Raw genomic sequence first — 20935 nt, forward strand, 5'->3', positions numbered from 1 at the left:
AATTTATAAGGCAAGTAAAACTCACAATAATTCCTTTATGCATTAAAAAGACGCTCACAGCATCAGCATGTCCTCACTACCTTACAGTGGGAGACTGTGCCTGAACATAATTTCTGTCAAGATGAAAGTAATATGGATCACATTGTGTTGGTCATGATAGCTCATAAAAGCCTGGCTGCCTCCAATGCTACTAAAGCCTGCTTTATATCCTGGAGCTAGCAATGTTGCAGAGAAGTATGTGAGGTTAAAAACTAAAATTGAGATTTGATTTTCTAATGAGCTGTTGATTTTCACAATAAAAGACTCCATAGTATTGATCTGTTTACGCTTTCTAAAAATCAAGATTTTTTTTGTATTGCTTATAGAAAATGTGCTAACAGTGGACTTTTCCATCTGCAGATTATACTGAATGACCAGAGGTGGCAGTGTTTCACAACCTAGTTTCTCTGAATTGCCGAGACTGAAGAAAAAAAAAAGGAAGTCTTCCGGCATACGGGATCATTTTACCAATTTATAAGGCAAGTAAAACTCACAATAATTCCTTTATGCATTAAAAAGACGCTCACAGCATCAGCATGTCCTCACTACCTTATAGTGGGAGACTGTGCCTGAACATAATTTCTGTCAAGATGAGAGTAATATGGATCACATTGTGTTGGTCATGATAGTTCATAAAAGCCTGGCTGCCTCCAACGCTACTAAAGCCTGCTTTATATCCTGGAACTAGCAATGTTGCAGAGAAGTATGTGAGGTTAAAAACTAAAATTGAGATTTGAATTTCTAATGAGCTGTTGATTTTCACAATAAAAGACTCCATAGTATTGATCTGTTTACGCTTTCTAAAAATCAAGATTTTTTTTGTATTGCTTATAGAAAATGTGCTAACAGTGGACTTTTCCATCTGCAAATTATACTGAATGACCAGAGGTGGCAGTGTTTCACAACCGAGTTTCTCTGAATTGCCGAGACTGAAGAAACAAAAAAAAGGAAGTCTTCCGGCATACGGCATCATTTTACCAATATGCAAGGCAAGTAAAACTCACAATAATTCCTTTATGCATTAAAAAGACGCTCACAGCATCAGCATGTCCTCACTACCTTATAGTGGGAGACTGTGCCTGAACATAATTTCTGTCAAGATGAGAGTAATATGGATCACATTGTGTTGGTCATGATAGTTCATAAAAGCTTGGCTGCCTCCAACGCTACTAAAGCCTGCTTTATATCCTGGAACTAGCAATGTTGCAGAGAAGTATGTGAGGTTAAAAACTAAAATTGAGATTTGAATTTCTAATGAGCTGTTGATTTTCACAATAAAAGACTCCATAGTATTGATCTGTTTACGCTTTCTAATCATCAAGATTTTTTTGTATTGCTTATAGAAAATGTGCTAACAGTGGACTTTTCCATCTACAGATTATACTGAATGACCAGAGGTGGCAGTGTTTCACAACCGAGTTTCTCTGAATTGGCGAGACTGAAGAAAAAAACAAAAAAGGAAGTCTTCCGGCATACGGCATCATTTTACCAATATGCAAGGCACGTAAAACTCACAATAATTCCTTTATGCATTAAAAAGACGCTCACAGCATCAGCATGTCCTCACTACCTTACAGTGGGAGACTGTGCCTGAACATAATTTCTATCAAGATGAGAGTAATATGGATCACATTGTGTTGGTCATGATAGTTCATAAAAGTCTGGCTGCCTCCAACGCTACTAAAGCCTGCTTTATATCCTGGAACTAGCAATGTTGCAGAGAAGTATGTGAGGTTAAAAACTAAAATTGAGATTTGATTTTCTAATGAGCTGTTGATTTTCACAATAAAAGACTCCATAGTATTGATCTGTTTACGCTTTCTAAAAATCAAGATTTTTTTTGTATTGCTTATAGAAAATGTGCTAACAGTGGACTTTTCCATCTGCAAATTATACTGAATGACCAGAGGTGGCAGTGTTTCACAACCGAGTTTCTCTGAATTGCCGAGACTGAAGAAACAAAAAAAAGGAAGTCTTCCGGCATACGGCATCATTTTACCAATATGCAAGGCAAGTAAAACTCACAATAATTCCTTTATGCATTAAAAAGACGCTCACAGCATCAGCATGTCCTCACTACCTTATAGTGGGAGACTGTGCCTGAACATAATTTCTGTCAAGATGAGAGTAATATGGATCACATTGTGTTGGTCATGATAGTTCATAAAAGCCTGGCTGCCTCCAACGCTACTAAAGCCTGCTTTATATCCTGGAACTAGCAATGTTGCAGAGAAGTATGTGAGGTTAAAAACTAAAATTGAGATTTGAATTTCTAATGAGCTGTTGATTTTCACAATAAAAGACTCCATAGTATTGATCTGTTTACGCTTTCTAATCATCAAGATTTTTTTTGTATTGCTTATAGAAAATGTGCTAACAGTGGACTTTTCCATCTGCAGATTATACTGAATGACCAGAGGTGGCAGTGTTTCACAACCTAGTTTCTCTGAATTGCCGAGACTGAAGAAAAAAAAAAGGAAGTCTTCCGGCATACGGGATCATTTTACCAATTTATAAGGCAAGTAAAACTCACAATAATTCCTTTATGCATTAAAAAGACGCTCACAGCATCAGCATGTCCTCACTACCTTACAGTGGGAGACTGTGCCTGAACATAATTTCTGTCAAGATGAAAGTAATATGGATCACATTGTGTTGGTCATGATAGTTCATAAAAGCCTGGCTGCCTCCAACGCTACTAAAGCCTGCTTTATATCCTGGAGCTAGCAATGTTGCAGAGAAGTATGTGAGGTTAAAAACTAAAATTGAGATTTGATTTTCTAATGAGCTGTTGATTTTCACAATAAAAGACTCCATAGTATTGATCTGTTTACGCTTTCTAAAAATCAAGATTTTTTTTGTATTGCTTATAGAAAATGTGCTAACAGTGGACTTTTCCATCTGCAGATTATACTGAATGACCAGAGGTGGCAGTGTTTCACAACCTAGTTTCTCTGAATTGCCGAGACTGAAGAAAAAAAAAAGGAAGTCTTCCGGCATACGGGATCATTTTACCAATTTATAAGGCAAGTAAAACTCACAATAATTCCTTTATGCATTAAAAAGACGCTCACAGCATCAGCATGTCCTCACTACCTTATAGTGGGAGACTGTGCCTGAACATAATTTCTGTCAAGATGAGAGTAATATGGATCACATTGTGTTGGTCATGATAGTTCATAAAAGCCTGGCTGCCTCCAACGCTACTAAAGCCTGCTTTATATCCTGGAACTAGCAATGTTGCAGAGAAGTATGTGAGGTTAAAAACTAAAATTGAGATTTGAATTTCTAATGAGCTGTTGATTTTCACAATAAAAGACTCCATAGTATTGATCTGTTTACGCTTTCTAATCATCAAGATTTTTTTTGTATTGCTTATAGAAAATGTGCTAACAGTGGACTTTTCCATCTGCAGATTATACTGAATGACCAGAGGTGGCAGTGTTTCACAACCTAGTTTCTCTGAATTGCCGAGACTGAAGAAAAAAAAAAGGAAGTCTTCCGGCATACGGGATCATTTTACCAATTTATAAGGCAAGTAAAACTCACAATAATTCCTTTATGCATTAAAAAGACGCTCACAGCATCAGCATGTCCTCACTACCTTACAGTGGGAGACTGTGCCTGAACATAATTTCTGTCAAGATGAAAGTAATATGGATCACATTGTGTTGGTCATGATAGCTCATAAAAGCCTGGCTGCCTCCAATGCTACTAAAGCCTGCTTTATATCCTGGAGCTAGCAATGTTGCAGAGAAGTATGTGAGGTTAAAAACTAAAATTGAGATTTGATTTTCTAATGAGCTGTTGATTTTCACAATAAAAGACTCCATAGTATTGATCTGTTTACGCTTTCTAAAAATCAAGATTTTTTTTGTATTGCTTATAGAAAATGTGCTAACAGTGGACTTTTCCATCTGCAGATTATACTGAATGACCAGAGGTGGCAGTGTTTCACAACCTAGTTTCTCTGAATTGCCGAGACTGAAGAAAAAAAAAAGGAAGTCTTCCGGCATACGGGATCATTTTACCAATTTATAAGGCAAGTAAAACTCACAATAATTCCTTTATGCATTAAAAAGACGCTCACAGCATCAGCATGTCCTCACTACCTTATAGTGGGAGACTGTGCCTGAACATAATTTCTGTCAAGATGAGAGTAATATGGATCACATTGTGTTGGTCATGATAGTTCATAAAAGCCTGGCTGCCTCCAACGCTACTAAAGCCTGCTTTATATCCTGGAACTAGCAATGTTGCAGAGAAGTATGTGAGGTTAAAAACTAAAATTGAGATTTGAATTTCTAATGAGCTGTTGATTTTCACAATAAAAGACTCCATAGTATTGATCTGTTTACGCTTTCTAATCATCAAGATTTTTTTTGTATTGCTTATAGAAAATGTGCTAACAGTGGACTTTTCCATCTGCAGATTATACTGAATGACCAGAGGTGGCAGTGTTTCACAACCTAGTTTCTCTGAATTGCCGAGACTGAAGAAAAAAAAAAGGAAGTCTTCCGGCATACGGGATCATTTTACCAATTTATAAGGCAAGTAAAACTCACAATAATTCCTTTATGCATTAAAAAGACGCTCACAGCATCAGCATGTCCTCACTACCTTACAGTGGGAGACTGTGCCTGAACATAATTTCTGTCAAGATGAAAGTAATATGGATCACATTGTGTTGGTCATGATAGCTCATAAAAGCCTGGCTGCCTCCAATGCTACTAAAGCCTGCTTTATATCCTGGAGCTAGCAATGTTGCAGAGAAGTATGTGAGGTTAAAAACTAAAATTGAGATTTGATTTTCTAATGAGCTGTTGATTTTCACAATAAAAGACTCCATAGTATTGATCTGTTTACGCTTTCTAAAAATCAAGATTTTTTTTGTATTGCTTATAGAAAATGTGCTAACAGTGGACTTTTCCATCTGCAGATTATACTGAATGACCAGAGGTGGCAGTGTTTCACAACCTAGTTTCTCTGAATTGCCGAGACTGAAGAAAAAAAAAAGGAAGTCTTCCGGCATACGGGATCATTTTACCAATTTATAAGGCAAGTAAAACTCACAATAATTCCTTTATGCATTAAAAAGACGCTCACAGCATCAGCATGTCCTCACTACCTTATAGTGGGAGACTGTGCCTGAACATAATTTCTGTCAAGATGAGAGTAATATGGATCACATTGTGTTGGTCATGATAGTTCATAAAAGCCTGGCTGCCTCCAACGCTACTAAAGCCTGCTTTATATCCTGGAACTAGCAATGTTGCAGAGAAGTATGTGAGGTTAAAAACTAAAATTGAGATTTGAATTTCTAATGAGCTGTTGATTTTCACAATAAAAGACTCCATAGTATTGATCTGTTTACGCTTTCTAATCATCAAGATTTTTTTTGTATTGCTTATAGAAAATGTGCTAACAGTGGACTTTTCCATCTGCAGATTATACTGAATGACCAGAGGTGGCAGTGTTTCACAACCTAGTTTCTCTGAATTGCCGAGACTGAAGAAAAAAAAAAGGAAGTCTTCCGGCATACGGGATCATTTTACCAATTTATAAGGCAAGTAAAACTCACAATAATTCCTTTATGCATTAAAAAGACGCTCACAGCATCAGCATGTCCTCACTACCTTACAGTGGGAGACTGAGCCTGAACATAATTTCTGTCAAGATGAAAGTAATATGGATCACATTGTGTTGGTCATGATAGCTCATAAAAGCCTGGCTGCCTCCAATGCTACTAAAGCCTGCTTTATATCCTGGAGCTAGCAATGTTGCAGAGAAGTATGTGAGGTTAAAAACTAAAATTGAGATTTGATTTTCTAATGAGCTGTTGATTTTCACAATAAAAGACTCCATAGTATTGATCTGTTTACGCTTTCTAAAAATCAAGATTTTTTTTGTATTGCTTATAGAAAATGTGCTAACAGTGGACTTTTCCATCTGCAGATTATACTGAATGACCAGAGGTGGCAGTGTTTCACAACCTAGTTTCTCTGAATTGCCGAGACTGAAGAAAAAAAAAAGGAAGTCTTCCGGCATACGGGATCATTTTACCAATTTATAAGGCAAGTAAAACTCACAATAATTCCTTTATGCATTAAAAAGACGCTCACAGCATCAGCATGTCCTCACTACCTTATAGTGGGAGACTGTGCCTGAACATAATTTCTGTCAAGATGAGAGTAATATGGATCACATTGTGTTGGTCATGATAGTTCATAAAAGCCTGGCTGCCTCCAACGCTACTAAAGCCTGCTTTATATCCTGGAACTAGCAATGTTGCAGAGAAGTATGTGAGGTTAAAAACTAAAATTGAGATTTGAATTTCTAATGAGCTGTTGATTTTCACAATAAAAGACTCCATAGTATTGATCTGTTTACGCTTTCTAAAAATCAAGATTTTTTTTGTATTGCTTATAGAAAATGTGCTAACAGTGGACTTTTCCATCTGCAAATTATACTGAATGACCAGAGGTGGCAGTGTTTCACAACCGAGTTTCTCTGAATTGACGAGACTGAAGAAAAAAAAAAAGGAAGTCTTCCGGCATACGGCATCATTTTACCAATATGCAAGGCAAGTAAAACTCACAATAATTCCTTTATGCATTAAAAAGACGCTCACAGCATCAGCATGTCCTCACTACCTTACAGTGGGAGACTGTGCCTGAACATAATTTCTGTCAAGATGAGAGTAATATGGATCACATTGTGTTGGTCATGATAGTTCATAAAAGTCTGGCTGCCTCCAACGCTACTAAAGCCTGCTTTATATCCTGGAACTAGCAATGTTGCAGAGAAGTATGTGAGGTTAAAAACTAAAATTGAGATTTGAATTTCTAATGAGCTGTTGATTTTCACAATAAAAGACTCCATAGTATTGATCTGTTTACGCTTTCTAATCATCAAGATTTTTTTTGTATTGCTTATAGAAAATGTGCTAACAGTGGACTTTTCCATCTGCAGATTATACTGAATGACCAGAGGTGGCAGTGTTTCACAACCTAGTTTCTCTGAATTGCCGAGACTGAAGAAAAAAAAAAGGAAGTCTTCCGGCATACGGGATCATTTTACCAATTTATAAGGCAAGTAAAACTCACAATAATTCCTTTATGCATTAAAAAGACGCTCACAGCATCAGCATGTCCTCACTACCTTACAGTGGGAGACTGTGCCTGAACATAATTTCTGTCAAGATGAAAGTAATATGGATCACATTGTGTTGGTCATGATAGCTCATAAAAGCCTGGCTGCCTCCAATGCTACTAAAGCCTGCTTTATATCCTGGAGCTAGCAATGTTGCAGAGAAGTATGTGAGGTTAAAAACTAAAATTGAGATTTGATTTTCTAATGAGCTGTTGATTTTCACAATAAAAGACTCCATAGTATTGATCTGTTTACGCTTTCTAATCATCAAGATTTTTTTTGTATTGCTTATAGAAAATGTGCTAACAGTGGACTTTTCCATCTGCAGATTATACTGAATGACCAGAGGTGGCAGTGTTTCACAACCTAGTTTCTCTGAATTGCCGAGACTGAAGAAAAAAAAAAGGAAGTCTTCCGGCATACGGGATCATTTTACCAATTTATAAGGCAAGTAAAACTCACAATAATTCCTTTATGCATTAAAAAGACGCTCACAGCATCAGCATGTCCTCACTACCTTACAGTGGGAGACTGTGCCTGAACATAATTTCTGTCAAGATGAAAGTAATATGGATCACATTGTGTTGGTCATGATAGCTCATAAAAGCCTGGCTGCCTCCAATGCTACTAAAGCCTGCTTTATATCCTGGAGCTAGCAATGTTGCAGAGAAGTATGTGAGGTTAAAAACTAAAATTGAGATTTGATTTTCTAATGAGCTGTTGATTTTCACAATAAAAGACTCCATAGTATTGATCTGTTTACGCTTTCTAAAAATCAAGATTTTTTTTGTATTGCTTATAGAAAATGTGCTAACAGTGGACTTTTCCATCTGCAGATTATACTGAATGACCAGAGGTGGCAGTGTTTCACAACCTAGTTTCTCTGAATTGCCGAGACTGAAGAAAAAAAAAAGGAAGTCTTCCGGCATACGGGATCATTTTACCAATTTATAAGGCAAGTAAAACTCACAATAATTCCTTTATGCATTAAAAAGACGCTCACAGCATCAGCATGTCCTCACTACCTTATAGTGGGAGACTGTGCCTGAACATAATTTCTGTCAAGATGAGAGTAATATGGATCACATTGTGTTGGTCATGATAGTTCATAAAAGCCTGGCTGCCTCCAACGCTACTAAAGCCTGCTTTATATCCTGGAACTAGCAATGTTGCAGAGAAGTATGTGAGGTTAAAAACTAAAATTGAGATTTGAATTTCTAATGAGCTGTTGATTTTCACAATAAAAGACTCCATAGTATTGATCTGTTTACGCTTTCTAATCATCAAGATTTTTTTTGTATTGCTTATAGAAAATGTGCTAACAGTGGACTTTTCCATCTGCAGATTATACTGAATGACCAGAGGTGGCAGTGTTTCACAACCTAGTTTCTCTGAATTGCCGAGACTGAAGAAAAAAAAAAGGAAGTCTTCCGGCATACGGGATCATTTTACCAATTTATAAGGCAAGTAAAACTCACAATAATTCCTTTATGCATTAAAAAGACGCTCACAGCATCAGCATGTCCTCACTACCTTACAGTGGGAGACTGTGCCTGAACATAATTTCTGTCAAGATGAAAGTAATATGGATCACATTGTGTTGGTCATGATAGCTCATAAAAGCCTGGCTGCCTCCAATGCTACTAAAGCCTGCTTTATATCCTGGAGCTAGCAATGTTGCAGAGAAGTATGTGAGGTTAAAAACTAAAATTGAGATTTGATTTTCTAATGAGCTGTTGATTTTCACAATAAAAGACTCCATAGTATTGATCTGTTTACGCTTTCTAAAAATCAAGATTTTTTTTGTATTGCTTATAGAAAATGTGCTAACAGTGGACTTTTCCATCTGCAGATTATACTGAATGACCAGAGGTGGCAGTGTTTCACAACCTAGTTTCTCTGAATTGCCGAGACTGAAGAAAAAAAAAAGGAAGTCTTCCGGCATACGGGATCATTTTACCAATTTATAAGGCAAGTAAAACTCACAATAATTCCTTTATGCATTAAAAAGACGCTCACAGCATCAGCATGTCCTCACTACCTTATAGTGGGAGACTGTGCCTGAACATAATTTCTGTCAAGATGAGAGTAATATGGATCACATTGTGTTGGTCATGATAGTTCATAAAAGCCTGGCTGCCTCCAACGCTACTAAAGCCTGCTTTATATCCTGGAACTAGCAATGTTGCAGAGAAGTATGTGAGGTTAAAAACTAAAATTGAGATTTGAATTTCTAATGAGCTGTTGATTTTCACAATAAAAGACTCCATAGTATTGATCTGTTTACGCTTTCTAAAAATCAAGATTTTTTTTGTATTGCTTATAGAAAATGTGCTAACAGTGGACTTTTCCATCTGCAAATTATACTGAATGACCAGAGGTGGCAGTGTTTCACAACCGAGTTTCTCTGAATTGACGAGACTGAAGAAAAAAAAAAAGGAAGTCTTCCGGCATACGGCATCATTTTACCAATATGCAAGGCAAGTAAAACTCACAATAATTCCTTTATGCATTAAAAAGACGCTCACAGCATCAGCATGTCCTCACTACCTTACAGTGGGAGACTGTGCCTGAACATAATTTCTGTCAAGATGAGAGTAATATGGATCACATTGTGTTGGTCATGATAGTTCATAAAAGTCTGGCTGCCTCCAACGCTACTAAAGCCTGCTTTATATCCTGGAACTAGCAATGTTGCAGAGAAGTATGTGAGGTTAAAAACTAAAATTGAGATTTGAATTTCTAATGAGCTGTTGATTTTCACAATAAAAGACTCCATAGTATTGATCTGTTTACGCTTTCTAATCATCAAGATTTTTTTTGTATTGCTTATAGAAAATGTGCTAACAGTGGACTTTTCCATCTGCAGATTATACTGAATGACCAGAGGTGGCAGTGTTTCACAACCTAGTTTCTCTGAATTGCCGAGACTGAAGAAAAAAAAAAGGAAGTCTTCCGGCATACGGGATCATTTTACCAATTTATAAGGCAAGTAAAACTCACAATAATTCCTTTATGCATTAAAAAGACGCTCACAGCATCAGCATGTCCTCACTACCTTACAGTGGGAGACTGTGCCTGAACATAATTTCTGTCAAGATGAAAGTAATATGGATCACATTGTGTTGGTCATGATAGCTCATAAAAGCCTGGCTGCCTCCAATGCTACTAAAGCCTGCTTTATATCCTGGAGCTAGCAATGTTGCAGAGAAGTATGTGAGGTTAAAAACTAAAATTGAGATTTGATTTTCTAATGAGCTGTTGATTTTCACAATAAAAGACTCCATAGTATTGATCTGTTTACGCTTTCTAAAAATCAAGATTTTTTTTGTATTGCTTATAGAAAATGTGCTAACAGTGGACTTTTCCATCTGCAAATTATACTGAATGACCAGAGGTGGCAGTGTTTCACAACCGAGTTTCTCTGAATTGACGAGACTGAAGAAAAAAAAAAAGGAAGTCTTCCGGCATACGGCATCATTTTACCAATATGCAAGGCAAGTAAAACTCACAATAATTCCTTTATGCATTAAAAAGACGCTCACAGCATCAGCATGTCCTCACTACCTTACAGTGGGAGACTGTGCCTGAACATAATTTCTGTCAAGATGAGAGTAATATGGATCACATTGTGTTGGTCATGATAGTTCATAAAAGTCTGGCTGCCTCCAACGCTACTAAAGCCTGCTTTATATCCTGGAACTAGCAATGTTGCAGAGAAGTATGTGAGGTTAAAAACTAAAATTGAGATTTGAATTTCTAATGAGCTGTTGATTTTCACAATAAAAGACTCCATAGTATTGATCTGTTTACGCTTTCTAATCATCAAGATTTTTTTTGTATTGCTTATAGAAAATGTGCTAACAGTGGACTTTTCCATCTGCAGATTATACTGAATGACCAGAGGTGGCAGTGTTTCACAACCTAGTTTCTCTGAATTGCCGAGACTGAAGAAAAAAAAAAGGAAGTCTTCCGGCATACGGGATCATTTTACCAATTTATAAGGCAAGTAAAACTCACAATAATTCCTTTATGCATTAAAAAGACGCTCACAGCATCAGCATGTCCTCACTACCTTATAGTGGGAGACTGTGCCTGAACATAATTTCTGTCAAGATGAGAGTAATATGGATCACATTGTGTTGGTCATGATAGTTCATAAAAGCCTGGCTGCCTCCAACGCTACTAAAGCCTGCTTTATATCCTGGAACTAGCAATGTTGCAGAGAAGTATGTGAGGTTAAAAACTAAAATTGAGATTTGAATTTCTAATGAGCTGTTGATTTTCACAATAAAAGACTCCATAGTATTGATCTGTTTACGCTTTCTAAAAATCAAGATTTTTTTTGTATTGCTTATAGAAAATGTGCTAACAGTGGACTTTTCCATCTGCAAATTATACTGAATGACCAGAGGTGGCAGTGTTTCACAACCGAGTTTCTCTGAATTGACGAGACTGAAGAAAAAAAAAAAGGAAGTCTTCCGGCATACGGCATCATTTTACCAATATGCAAGGCAAGTAAAACTCACAATAATTCCTTTATGCATTAAAAAGACGCTCACAGCATCAGCATGTCCTCACTACCTTACAGTGGGAGACTGTGCCTGAACATAATTTCTGTCAAGATGAGAGTAATATGGATCACATTGTGTTGGTCATGATAGTTCATAAAAGTCTGGCTGCCTCCAACGCTACTAAAGCCTGCTTTATATCCTGGAACTAGCAATGTTGCAGAGAAGTATGTGAGGTTAAAAACTAAAATTGAGATTTGAATTTCTAATGAGCTGTTGATTTTCACAATAAAAGACTCCATAGTATTGATCTGTTTACGCTTTCTAAAAATCAAGATTTTTTTTGTATTGCTTATAGAAAATGTGCTAACAGTGGACTTTTCCATCTGCAGATTATACTGAATGACCAGAGGTGGCAGTGTTTCACAACCTAGTTTCTCTGAATTGCCGAGACTGAAGAAAAAAAAAAGGAAGTCTTCCGGCATACGGGATCATTTTACCAATTTATAAGGCAAGTAAAACTCACAATAATTCCTTTATGCATTAAAAAGACGCTCACAGCATCAGCATGTCCTCACTACCTTATAGTGGGAGACTGTGCCTGAACATAATTTCTGTCAAGATGAGAGTAATATGGATCACATTGTGTTGGTCATGATAGTTCATAAAAGCCTGGCTGCCTCCAACGCTACTAAAGCCTGCTTTATATCCTGGAACTAGCAATGTTGCAGAGAAGTATGTGAGGTTAAAAACTAAAATTGAGATTTGAATTTCTAATGAGCTGTTGATTTTCACAATAAAAGACTCCATAGTATTGATCTGTTTACGCTTTCTAATCATCAAGATTTTTTTTGTATTGCTTATAGAAAATGTGCTAACAGTGGACTTTTCCATCTGCAGATTATACTGAATGACCAGAGGTGGCAGTGTTTCACAACCTAGTTTCTCTGAATTGCCGAGACTGAAGAAAAAAAAAAGGAAGTCTTCCGGCATACGGGATCATTTTACCAATTTATAAGGCAAGTAAAACTCACAATAATTCCTTTATGCATTAAAAAGACGCTCACAGCATCAGCATGTCCTCACTACCTTACAGTGGGAGACTGTGCCTGAACATAATTTCTGTCAAGATGAAAGTAATATGGATCACATTGTGTTGGTCATGATAGCTCATAAAAGCCTGGCTGCCTCCAATGCTACTAAAGCCTGCTTTATATCCTGGAGCTAGCAATGTTGCAGAGAAGTATGTGAGCTTAAAAACTAAAATTGAGATTTGATTTTCTAATGAGCTGTTGATTTTCACAATAAAAGACTCCATAGTATTGATCTGTTTACGCTTTCTAAAAATCAAGATTTTTTTTGTATTGCTTATAGAAAATGTGCTAACAGTGGACTTTTCCATCTGCAAATTATACTGAATGACCAGAGGTGGCAGTGTTTCACAACCGAGTTTCTCTGAATTGACGAGACTGAAGAAAAAAAAAAAGGAAGTCTTCCGGCATACGGCATCATTTTACCAATATGCAAGGCAAGTAAAACTCACAATAATTCCTTTATGCATTAAAAAGACGCTCACAGCATCAGCATGTCCTCACTACCTTACAGTGGGAGACTGTGCCTGAACATAATTTCTGTCAAGATGAGAGTAATATGGATCACATTGTGTTGGTCATGATAGTTCATAAAAGTCTGGCTGCCTCCAACGCTACTAAAGCCTGCTTTATATCCTGGAACTAGCAATGTTGCAGAGAAGTATGTGAGGTTAAAAACTAAAATTGAGATTTGAATTTCTAATGAGCTGTTGATTTTCACAATAAAAGACTCCATAGTATTGATCTGTTTACGCTTTCTAAAAATCAAGATTTTTTTTGTATTGCTTATAGAAAATGTGCTAACAGTGGACTTTTCCATCTACAGATTATACTGAATGACCAGAGGTGGCAGTGTTTCACAACCGAGTTTCTCTGAATTGCCGAGACTGAAGAACAAAAAAAAAAAGGAAGTCTTCCGGCATACGGCATCATTTTACCAATTTATAAGGCAAGTAAAACTCACAATAATTCCTTTATGCATTAAAAAGACGCTCACAGCATCAGCATGTCCTCACTACCTTATAGTGGGAGACTGTGCCTGAACATAATTTCTGTCAAGATGCGAGTAATATGGATCACATTGTGTTGGTCATGATAGTTCATAAAAGCCTGGCTGCCTCCAACGCTACTAAAGCCTGCTTTATATCCTGGAACTAGCAATGTTGCAGAGAAGTATGTGAGGTTAAAAACTAAAATTGAGATTTGAATTTCTAATGAGCTGTTGATTTTCACAATAAAAGACTCCATAGTATTGATCTGTTTACGCTTTCTAATCATCAAGATTTTTTTTGTATTGCTTATAGAAAATGTGCTAACAGTGGACTTTTCCATCTGCAGATTATACTGAATGACCAGAGGTGGCAGTGTTTCACAACCTAGTTTCTCTGAATTGCCGAGACTGAAGAAAAAAAAAAGGAAGTCTTCCGGCATACGGGATCATTTTACCAATTTATAAGGCAAGTAAAACTCACAATAATTCCTTTATGCATTAAAAAGACGCTCACAGCATCAGCATGTCCTCACTACCTTATAGTGGGAGACTGTGCCTGAACATAATTTCTGTCAAGATGAAAGTAATATGGATCACATTGTGTTGGTCATGATAGCTCATAAAAGCCTGGCTGCCTCCAATGCTACTAAAGCCTGCTTTATATCCTGGAGCTAGCAATGTTGCAGAGAAGTATGTGAGGTTAAAAACTAAAATTGAGATTTGATTTTCTAATGAGCTGTTGATTTTCACAATAAAAGACTCCATAGTATTGATCTGTTTACGCTTTCTAAAAATCAAGATTTTTTTTGTATTGCTTATAGAAAATGTGCTAACAGTGGACTTTTCCATCTGCAAATTATACTGAATGACCAGAGGTGGCAGTGTTTCACAACCGAGTTTCTCTGAATTGACGAGACTGAAGAAAAAAAAAAAGGAAGTCTTCCGGCATACGGCATCATTTTACCAATATGCAAGGCAAGTAAAACTCACAATAATTCCTTTATGCATTAAAAAGACGCTCACAGCATCAGCATGTCCTCACTACCTTACAGTGGGAGACTGTGCCTGAACATAATTTCTGTCAAGATGAGAGTAATATGGATCACATTGTGTTGGTCATGATAGTTCATAAAAGTCTGGCTGCCTCCAACGCTACTAAAGCCTGCTTTATATCCTGGAACTAGCAATGTTGCAGAGAAGTATGTGAGGTTAAAAACTAAAATTGAGATTTGAATTTCTAATGAGCTGTTGATTTTCACAATAAAAGACTCCATAGTATTGATCTGTTTACGCTTTCTAAAAATCAAGATTTTTTTTGTATTGCTTATAGAAAATGTGCTAACAGTGGACTTTTCCATCTACAGATTATACTGAATGACCAGAGGTGGCAGTGTTTCACAACCGAGTTTCTCTGAATTGCCGAGACTGAAGAACAAAAAAAAAAAGGAAGTCTTCCGGCATACGGCATCATTTTACCAATTTATAAGGCAAGTAAAACTCACAATAATTCCTTTATGCATTAAAAAGACGCTCACAGCATCAGCATGTCCTCACTACCTTATAGTGGGAGACTGTGCCTGAACATAATTTCTGTCAAGATGAGAGTAATATGGATCACATTGTGTTGGTCATGATAGTTCATAAAAGCCTGGCTGCCTCCAACGCTACTAAAGCCTGCTTTATATCCTGGAACTAGCAATGTTGCAGAGAAGTATGTGAGGTTAAAAACTAAAATTGAGATTTGATTTTCTAATGAGCTGTTGATTTTCACAATAAAAGACTCCATAGTATTGATCTGTTTACCCTTTCTAAAAATCAAGATTTTTTTGTATTGCTTATAGAAAATGTGCTAACAGTGGACTTTTCCATCTACAGATTATACTGAATGACCAGAGGTGGCAGTGTTTCACAACCGAGTTTCTCTGAATTGCCGAGACTGAAGAAAAAAAAAAAAAAGGAAGTCTTCCGGCATACGGCATCATTTTACCAATATGCAAGGCAAGTAAAACTCACAATAATTCCTTTATGCATTAAAAAGACGCTCACAGCATCAGCATGTCCTCACTACCTTACAGTGGGAGACTGTGCCTGAACATAATTTCTATCAAGATGAGAGTAATATGGATCACATTGTGTTGGTCATGATAGTTCATAAAAGTCTGGCTGCCTCCAACGCTACTAAAGCCTGCTTTATATCCTGGAACTAGCAATGTTGCAGAGAAGTATGTGAGGTTAAAAACTAAAATTGAGATTTGATTTTCTAATGAGCTGTTGATTTTCACAATAAAAGACTCCATAGTATTGATCTGTTTACGCTTTCTAAAAATCAAGATTTTTTTTGTATTGCTTATAGAAAATGTGCTAACAGTGGACTTTTCCATCTACAGATTATACTGAATGACCAGAGGTGGCAGTGTTTCACAACCGAGTTTCTCTGAATTGCCGAGACTGAAGAACAAAAAAAAAAAGGAAGTCTTCCGGCATACGGCATCATTTTACCAATTTATAAGGCAAGTAAAACTCACAATAATTCCTTTATGCATTAAAAAGACGCTCACAGCATCAGCATGTCCTCACTACCTTACAGTGGGAGACTGTGCCTGAACATAATTTCTGTCAAGATGAAAGTAATATGGATCACATTGTGTTGGTCATGATAGCTCATAAAAGCCTGGCTGCCTCCAATGCTACTAAAGCCTGCTTTATATCCTGGAGCTAGCAATGTTGCAGAGAAGTATGTGAGGTTAAAAACTAAAATTGAGATTTGATTTTCTAATGAGCTGTTGATTTTCACAATAAAAGACTCCATAGTATTGATCTGTTTACCCTTTCTAAAAATCAAGATTTTTTTGTATTGCTTATAGAAAATGTGCTAACAGTGGACTTTTCCATCTACAGATTATACTGAATGACCAGAGGTGGCAGTGTTTCACAACCGAGTTTCTCTGAATTGCCGAGACTGAAGAACAAAAAAAAAAAAGGAAGTCTTCCGGCATACGGCATCATTTTACCAATTTATAAGGCAAGTAAAACTCACAATAATTCCTTTATGCATTAAAAAGACGCTCACAGCATCAGCATGTCCTCACTACCTTACAGTGGGAGACTGTGCCTGAACATAATTTCTGTCAAGATGAAAGTAATATGGATCACATTGTGTTGGTCATGATAGTTCATAAAAGCCTGGCTGCCTCCAACGCTACTAAAGCCTGCTTTATATCCTGGAGCTAGCAATGTTGCAGAGAAGTATGTGAGGTTAAAAACTAAAATTGAGATTTGATTTTCTAATGAGCTGTTGATTTTCACAATAAAAGACTCCATAGTATTGATCTGTTTACGCTTTCTAAAAATCAAGATTTTTTTTGTATTGCTTATAGAAAATGTGCTAACAGTGGACTTTTCCATCTGCAGATTATACTGAATGACCAGAGGTGGCAGTGTTTCACAACCTAGTTTCTCTGAATTGCCGAGACTGAAGAAAAAAAAAAGGAAGTCTTCCGGCATACGGGATCATTTTACCAATTTATAAGGCAAGTAAAACTCACAATAATTCCTTTATGCATTAAAAAGACGCTCACAGCATCAGCATGTCCTCACTACCTTATAGTGGGAGACTGTGCCTGAACATAATTTCTGTCAAGATGAGAGTAATATGGATCACATTGTGTTGGTCATGATAGTTCATAAAAGCCTGGCTGCCTCCAACGCTACTAAAGCCTGCTTTATATCCTGGAACTAGCAATGTTGCAGAGAAGTATGTGAGGTTAAAAACTAAAATTGAGATTTGAATTTCTAATGAGCTGTTGATTTTCACAATAAAAGACTCCATAGTATTGATCTGTTTACGCTTTCTAATCATCAAGATTTTTTTTGTATTGCTTATAGAAAATGTGCTAACAGTGGACTTTTCCATCTGCAGATTATACTGAATGACCAGAGGTGGCAGTGTTTCACAACCTAGTTTCTCTGAATTGCCGAGACTGAAGAAAAAAAAAAGGAAGTCTTCCGGCATACGGGATCATTTTACCAATTTATGAGGCAAGTAAAACTCACAATAATTCCTTTATGCATTAAAAAGACGCTCACAGCATCAGCATGTCCTCACTACCTTACAGTGGGAGACTGTGCCTGAACATAATTTCTGTCAAGATGAAAGTAATATGGATCACATTGTGTTGGTCATGATAGCTCATAAAAGCCTGGCTGCCTCCAACGCTACTAAAGCCTGCTTTATATCCTGGAACTAGCAATGTTGCAGAGAAGTATGTGAGGTTAAAAACTAAAATTGAGATTTGATTTTCTAATGAGCTGTTGATTTTCACAATAAAAGGCTCCATAGTATTGATCTGTTTACGCTTTCTAAAAATCAAGATTTTTTTGTATTGCTTATAGAAAATGTGCTAACAGTGGACTTTTCCATCTACAGATTATACTGAATGACCAGAGGTGGCAGTGTTTCACAACCGAGTTTCTCTGAATTGCCGAGACTGAAGAAAAAAAAAAAAAAGGAAGTCTTCCGGCATACCGCATCATTTTACCAATTTATAAGGCAAGTAAAACTCACAATAATTCCTTTATGCATTAAAAAGACGCTCACAGCATCAGCATGTCCTCACTACCTTACAGTGGGAGACTGTGCCTGAACATAATTTCTATCAAGATGAGAGTAATATGGATCACATTGTGTTGGTCATGATAGTTCATAAAAGTCTGGCTGCCTCCAACGCTACTAAAGCCTGCTTTATATCCTGGAACTAGCAATGTTGCAGAGAAGTATGTGAGGTTAAAAACTAAAATTGAGATTTGATTTTCTAATGAGCTGTTGATTTTCACAATAAAAGACTCCATAGTATTGATCTGTTTACGCTTTCTAAAAATCAAGATTTTTTTTGTATTGCTTATAGAAAATGTGCTAACAGTGGACTTTTCCATCTACAGATTATACTGAATGACCAGAGGTGGCAGTGTTTCACAACCGAGTTTCTCTGAATTGCCGAGACTGAAGAACAAAAAAAAAAGGAAGTCTTCCGGCATACGGCATCATTTTACCAATTTATAAGGCAAGTAAAACTCACAATAATTCCTTTATGCATTAAAAAGACGCTCACAGCATCAGCATGTCCTCACTACCTTACAGTGAGAGACTGTGCCTGAACATAATTTCTGTCAAGATGAAAGTAATATGGATCACATTGTGTTGGTCATGATAGCTCATAAAAGCCTGGCTGCCTCCAATGCTACTAAAGCCTGCTTTATATCCTGGAGCTAGCAATGTTGCAGAGAAGTATGTGAGGTTAAAAACTAAAATTGAGATTTGATTTTCTAATGAGCTGTTGATTTTCACAATAAAAGACTCCATAGTATTGATCTGTTTACGCTTTCTAAAAATCAAGATTTTTTTTGTATTGCTTATAGAAAATGTGCTAACAGTGGACTTTTCCATCTACAGATTATACTGAATGACCAGAGGTGGCAGTGTTTCACAACCGAGTTTCTCTGAATTGCCGAGACTGAAGAACAAAAAAAAAAAAGGAAGTCTTCCGGCATACGGCATCATTTTACCAATATACAAGGCAAGTTTAACTCACAATAATTCCTTTATGCATTAAAAAGACGCTCACAGCATCAGCATGTCCTCACTACCTTACAGTGGGAGACTGTGCCTGAACATAATTTCTGTCAAGATGAAAGTAATATGGATCACATTGTGTTGGTCATGATAGTTCATAAAAGCCTGGCTGCCTCCAACGCTACTAAAGCCTGCTTTATATCCTGGAACTAGCAATGTTGCAGAGAAGTATGTGAGGTTAAAAACTAAAATTGAGATTTGATTTTCTAATGAGCTGTTGATTTTCACAATAAAAGGCTCCATAGTATTGATCTGTTTACGCTTTCTAAAAATCAAGATTTTTTTGTATTGCTTATAGAAAATGTGCTAACAGTGGACTTTTCCATCTACAGATTATACTGAATGACCAGAGGTGGCAGTGTTTCACAACCGAGTTTCTCTGAATTGCCGAGACTGAAGAAAAAAAAAAAGGAAGTCTTCCGGCATACGGCATCATTTTACCAATATGCAAGGCAAGTAAAACTCACAATAATTCCTTTATGCATTAAAAAGACGCTCACAGCATCAGCATGTCCTCACTACCTTACAGTGGGAGACTGTGCCTGAACATAATTTCTGTCAAGATGAGAGTAATATGGATCACATTGTGTTGGTCATGATAGTTCATAAAAGTCTGGCTGCCTCCAACGCTACTAAAGCCTGCTTTATATCCTGGAACTAGCAATGTTGCAGAGAAGTATGTGAGGTTAAAAACTAAAATTGAGATTTGAATTTCTAATGAGCTGTTGATTTTCACAATAAAAGACTCCATAGTATTGATCTGTTTACGCTTTCTAAAAATCAAGATTTTTTTTGTATTGCTTATAGAAAATGTGCTAACAGTGGACTTTTCCATCTACAGATTATACTGAATGACCAGAGGTGGCAGTGTTTCACAACCGAGTTTCTCTGAATTGCCGAGACTGAAGAACAAAAAAAAAAAGGAAGTCTTCCGGCATACGGCATCATTTTACCAATTTATAAGGCAAGTAAAACTCACAATAATTCCTTTATGCATTAAAAAGACGCTCACAGCATCAGCATGTCCTCACTACCTTATAGTGGGAGACTGTGCCTGAACATAATTTCTGTCAAGATGCGAGTAATATGGATCACATTGTGTTGGTCATGATAGTTCATAAAAGCCTGGCTGCCTCCAACGCTACTAAAGCCTGCTTTATATCCTGGAACTAGCAATGTTGCAGAGAAGTATGTGAGGTTAAAAACTAAAATTGAGATTTGAATTTCTAATGAGCTGTTGATTTTCACAATAAAAGACTCCATAGTATTGATCTGTTTACGCTTTCTAATCATCAAGATTTTTTTTGTATTGCTTATAGAAAATGTGCTAACAGTGGACTTTTCCATCTACAGATTATACTGAATGACCAGAGGTGGCAGTGTTTCACAACCGAGTTTCTCTGAATTGCCGAGACTGAAGAACAAAAAAAAAAGGAAGTCTTCCGGCATACGGCATCATTTTACCAATTTATAAGGCAAGTAAAACTCACAATAATTCCTTTATGCATTAAAAAGACGCTCA

The 20935-nt window shown here is 36.8% G+C and overlaps 1 long non-coding RNA gene across 1 annotated transcript; it reads left to right on the plus strand.

Annotated features, from left to right (window-relative positions):
* The first annotated feature begins 2450 nt into the window (after nucleotides 1-2450).
* Nucleotides 2451-19809, plus strand: LOC146785676 (uncharacterized). Its single transcript, XR_014970751.1, has 34 exons — nucleotides 2451-2557; nucleotides 2947-3065; nucleotides 3455-3573; nucleotides 3963-4081; nucleotides 4471-4589; nucleotides 4979-5097; nucleotides 5487-5605; nucleotides 5995-6113; nucleotides 6469-6622; nucleotides 7012-7130; nucleotides 7520-7638; nucleotides 8028-8146; nucleotides 8536-8654; nucleotides 9044-9162; nucleotides 9518-9671; nucleotides 10061-10179; nucleotides 11078-11196; nucleotides 11552-11705; nucleotides 12095-12213; nucleotides 12603-12721; nucleotides 13077-13230; nucleotides 13620-13742; nucleotides 14132-14250; nucleotides 14606-14759; nucleotides 15149-15271; nucleotides 15660-15782; nucleotides 16172-16294; nucleotides 16683-16806; nucleotides 17196-17314; nucleotides 17704-17822; nucleotides 18211-18333; nucleotides 18723-18844; nucleotides 19234-19357; nucleotides 19746-19809. It is a non-coding gene; the product is annotated as an uncharacterized LOC146785676 (long non-coding RNA).
* Nucleotides 19810-20935: the final 1126 nt, after the last annotated feature.

Source organism: Triturus cristatus, chromosome 11, assembly GCF_964204655.1.
Source record: "Triturus cristatus chromosome 11, aTriCri1.1, whole genome shotgun sequence".
NCBI lineage: Eukaryota > Metazoa > Chordata > Amphibia > Caudata > Salamandridae > Triturus > Triturus cristatus.